This window comes from Thalassophryne amazonica, chromosome 16 (genome assembly GCF_902500255.1).
Source record: "Thalassophryne amazonica chromosome 16, fThaAma1.1, whole genome shotgun sequence".
In the NCBI taxonomy this organism is placed as follows: domain Eukaryota; kingdom Metazoa; phylum Chordata; class Actinopteri; order Batrachoidiformes; family Batrachoididae; genus Thalassophryne; species Thalassophryne amazonica.
This window is the reverse complement of record NC_047118.1, coordinates 60565907-60570835: the sequence shown is the minus strand read 5'-3', so window position 1 is coordinate 60570835 and position 4929 is coordinate 60565907. Positions and strand designations below refer to the sequence as shown.

Below are 4929 nucleotides of genomic sequence, written 5' to 3'. Positions count from 1 at the left end.
GGAATGGCACCAAACAAAAGTTACAGCATCATCACCTTGCCCAATGCAGATTCGAGATTCATCACTGAATATGACTTTCATCCAGTCATCCAAAGTCCACGATTGCTTTTCCTTAGTCCATTGTAACCTTGTTTTTTTCTGTTTAGGTGTTAATGATGGCTTTCGTTTAGCTTTTCTGTATGTAAATCCCATTTCCTTTAGGCCGTTTCTTACAGTTCGGTCACAGACGTTGACTCCAGTTTCCTCCTATTCGTTCCTCATTTGATTTGTTGTGCATTTTCAATTTTTCAGACATATTGCTTTAAGTTTTCTGTCTTGACGCTTTGATGTCTTCCTTGGTCTACCAGTATGTTTGCCTTTAACAACCTTCCCATGTTGTTTGTATTTGGTCCAGAGTTTAGACACAGCTGACTGTGAACAACCAACATCTTTTGCAACATTGCGTGATGATTTACCCTCTTTTAAGAGTTTGATAATCCTCTCCTTTGTTTCAATTGACATCTCTCGTGTTGGAGCCATGATTCATGTCAGTCCACTTGGCTGCAACAGCTCTCCAAGGTGTGATCACTCCTTTTTAGATGCAGACTAACGAGCAGATCTGATTTGATGTAGGTGTTAGTTTTGGGGATGAAAATTTACAGGGTGATTCCATAATTTATTCCTCAGAATTCAGTGAGTCCATATTTTTTTTCCCTCTGCTTGGTCTACAAAAGTAACCGTTACTGACTGCCACAATTATTTTTCCTGATTTCTTATAGTGTTTCTTAAAGCCAGAAAGTTGCCATTTGAAATGACTTTAGTTTTGTGTCATGTCTGTGATCTGCTGTTTTTCTACAAAATTAAACAACTGAATGAACATCCTCCGAGGCCGGTGATTCCATAATTATTGCCAGGGGTTGTAATTGTGGCATCATCACTCATGGCACTGCCGTCCATGGTGTCATCATTCACTACACAATGGTCCATGGCATCGGCATCCACATCGTCGCCCATGGCATCGGCATCCACATCGTCGCCCATGGCTTCATCCTCCCCAGCATCTGAGTCAGCATTAACACCAGTACCAATTCTTTCATCCTCCTTCTTTGCCTAAAAAACAAAGAAAACCATTCATAAAAATACTATACAATAACTTCTATAGTGCCAGTCCCCTCAGCACAGTGAAGTTCAAGGGCACTCAACCAGTCCATATATTAATATGCAGAATCCTTAATTCAATATCTCAATTTTTACAATTCATATTTTAATTTTTCAGAGGATACTATTCAATGGTTTCAATCCTATCTTTCGAACAGAAAGCAGCGTGTTGTTGTGGATGGTGCCACATCCTCGTATCTCCCTAGTTATGTTGGTCTTCCACAAGGCTCAATATTAGCCCCTCTGTTATTCTTTCTGTATAGAAATGATCTCCCCGATGTGTGCTCTGAACTAAATATGCAAATGTATGCAGATGACGCAGTAATCTTTACCCAGGGAAAGAGTGACAAAATATCTGTAGACCTCACAAATGCACTATGTAAAATACACAAATGACTACATAAAAATTGTCTTCTGCTGAACACCAAAAAACTGTATGTATGATGTTCACCAAAAGGCCAATTAAGCTAGCCAGATCCCATGTGTTCTTGGAAGGGGAAGAACTGTGCTTGTGAACCAATTCAAATATCTCTGAGTGATACTAGACCCAAATCTTACATTCAAAAAACATATCAAAAAGGTAAATCACACTGTAAAGTTCAATCGATCTAATTTTAAACAGATAAGACCGTTTATTACAATAGATGCGGCCAAATCTTACTTACACTTCATGTCACATATAGAGTATTGCATTACAACATGGTCCTTTGCAGGAACAACTGTACTGAAACCAGTAGAACAATTGTACAAAAAAGCCATAAAAATATTGGACCAAAAAAAAAAAAACGATTTCTCATCACCGTCCAATCTTAGAAAAATATAAGCTTTTAAGTTTTGAGAATTTCATGCTATTTAAAATGTGTTGTGCTGTGTACAGGTCCCTACACAATTTGGCCCCACCCCCTCTGAGGAACTATATTAACAGGAAAAGTAACAATGAAATTAACACCAGATCTTCCGCTAGGTGTGATTGCGAGATCAAATTTTGAAAAACTGTCTTTGCTCAAAATGTACTCTCTATTAGGAGCAATAGCACATGGAATACTCTGCCAACGACAATCAGGTTCAGCCCCACGTTTGCTTTATTCAAGACACAGCTTAAAACATGGCTGAAAGAAAACCAAACCTGTAATCATTATGAGTTAAAGACATGCAAAAGCAATATACTTTCATATACACGCACACAACACATAGGTAAGCTTATGCACACCAGCACTTTAAAGAGATACTGCAGCTGTATCAAGCACTTTACTATCGCGACAAAGCACTTTAATTCAGCATCTTATAATAAAACTGACTGTACCTGTACACACCTGCAACTGAATTCTACCTCAGTACTTTCCTGCACTTTATATTGAGACAACAGCATTTTAACCTCCATCTTGACTGGAACAGATTAACTCCTCCTTTATATGGCTCTGGGTTATATTAAAATATGACAGTGTATTATATTGTAAATTATCAATGTTTTTATGCTTGTTAAATGCTCTGTGTTTTATATTTTATGTCTGGAGACTACGGATGGAAATTAGTATTATGCTATATATGTGTATGTGATACTGTCCTTAAAGCGACAGTATCACCTCAAAATCTCTCATCAGCTGTTAAAATCTTCACCGAAAACCAGCTTAATTTTTCGAACAGTGTCCACTTCGATGTGCCTCACAGGTTTAGAAAAAATTTTGATCAAACAAAGCGCCAGTCTCTCAACAACTTCTCAGACAAAGGAATTCCGACGAGGTGCTGGACGACTCCTCCCACAAGGAGTGCTCACAGGCGAATGACGTCACCGACAGGCGTGGAAAAACTCACGTATGACCACGAGGGTTCAAGCATGTCTGACGTAAAAACATATGAATGAAATCCATATAGTTTTTGAAAAAATAAAAAGGACCTATACTTTATTGACAGCCCTCATATATATACTGTCTATAAACAATTGTACGTTCGTTAATATGCACTGTCCCTGTCAAATAAACCCATAATGAATGAATGAATTCCAATTGTCAACACAGCCGAGTGACAGTTACACTGTGGAGGGAAGGTGAGCCCACAAAGATAGGTTTTAAGATGTTTGCGGAAAGAGAATACAGAATGTGAGGAACGGATTGAGAGAGAGAGATTGTTCCAAAGAGCTGGGGTGCATGTGAGCCGGTCACGGTCTTTACTCTTGAAACAGTCAACACTGGACTGGGATTTGATTGAAGGGAATGACTAGGTGTGGCCATGGTGCTAGTACAAGTCACCTGTGAGTTGCTGATGCCATAAAAGTTTAACTACTTACCCTCTTTGCTGCATGGCGCAGTTTCAGTTAACGCATCATCAATAGCATCTGGTAAAATTTCCATCTTGTTGCTGAAGGCTTCTGTCACAAAAAAAAAAAAAAAAACGGTCTTGTATTTTCCACTTTTTTAACTGGAGAAATGATAAAATTCTTTTTAATTGCTAACTAAAATTAAATGATGCAGTGAGACACCTTGATAACTTACTCTTCAAAACTCTAGAGAGTGAGAGGCTGCAGGGCTTTCTTCCCTTTCCATCCTTTGAGGCTGACGCCAGCCCACAACCGCCACATCCCAATTTCGCTGAGCATCGTCCTGGCAAAGGAGTTCAGCATTGATCCAGATAGCTGTTTCAGCAGATTCACCTATGACAGAGTAAAAAGAAGTATGTGTGCAATGGCAATATGCAACTTTTATGAAAATAACCACTTCTGCAAAAGTGTTAGGAACAATAATTTACCACTGTCCTCCTAAACTCCTGGTCCTCCAGCGTTTTGCTGAATTGGTCCAGCTCCTCCGTTGTTTTAAGTCTGGCCTGCATTATCTCCAATGCAGTCAGCTTCTTCAGCAGCCTGATTCCTCCACAGTAGTTGTAGTATGCGGTCCACCTTTGACTCCAGTCTGTCGAGTCGTTGCTGCGTACCATCTGTTACAAAGTTGCTTCAAGTTTAGTTTACATGAAACAGCTACAATGCTGCTGAAAGCAGGAACACGTATATAAACACAACAGAACTACTCGATCAGTTAATAGGCCTTTCATGCAATGAAATTTGATGACATGGTTGTTTGTATAAATACATTATTAAGATGGCATCGAGCTGGCAGCTCGGTTATAGAAATGAGTTTGTAGAGGGGCAGCTGGCTCTTATTAACAAATTCCATAAAAACCTGAAACATATCTGTGCCTCTCGTGTGGCCTTTCAAAGGTAAAATGCTCAGCAGTTCTTCTTTTATATTCATGTTGTCAAAAAACATTGTGATAAAAACACATAGCTGAGCCACGTCCACAGTATCAGTGGATTCATCGAATTGCAGAGAAAAACACTCGCATACCTCAATATCATTCCTCAGTTGCCGATCAATATCCTCTGCCATGAACTCGCATCGTCGTGCAACAGACTTTCTTGAGAGCTGCACATCCTGCAGACACGATCTCCTTCTGATTTTTAAAATTGGCAAAGAGCACATCTGCAGCTTCCATGAAAGCTTCTTTCACAATTTCACCATCCTTGAATGATTTCTTTCTTTTTGCCAGAACACGGCTGGCACGATAAGAAGCTGTGGTTGCAGCCTTACTGGTGGTATTTGTCCGGGGGAAAACGGCCTGTTGTGCTGCAAGCCGGCTTTTAGCCGAGAAGCTAGCATCGTAGCTCTTGTGGATCGTCTTAAAATGCCGCTCCAAATTCCCTTTCTTCGGTAATGCCACGTTTGCATTGCAGATAAGGCAGATGGATTTGCCATTTGAATAAATGAAAAAATAATCTTCCTCCCACTCTGGATGAAAATGATA

General features: G+C 39.7%; 1 long non-coding RNA gene across 1 annotated transcript; it reads right to left on the bottom strand.

Annotated features, from left to right (window-relative positions):
- Window positions 1–1001: 1001 nt before the first annotated feature.
- LOC117528430 lies at window positions 1002–4503 on the bottom strand. The gene is made up of 4 exons (XR_004565769.1): window positions 4473–4503; window positions 3880–4065; window positions 3627–3784; window positions 1002–1089 (listed from the first exon to the last, which is right to left on the bottom strand). It is a non-coding gene; the product is annotated as an uncharacterized LOC117528430 (long non-coding RNA).
- Between the last annotated feature and the right edge of the window lie 426 nt (window positions 4504–4929).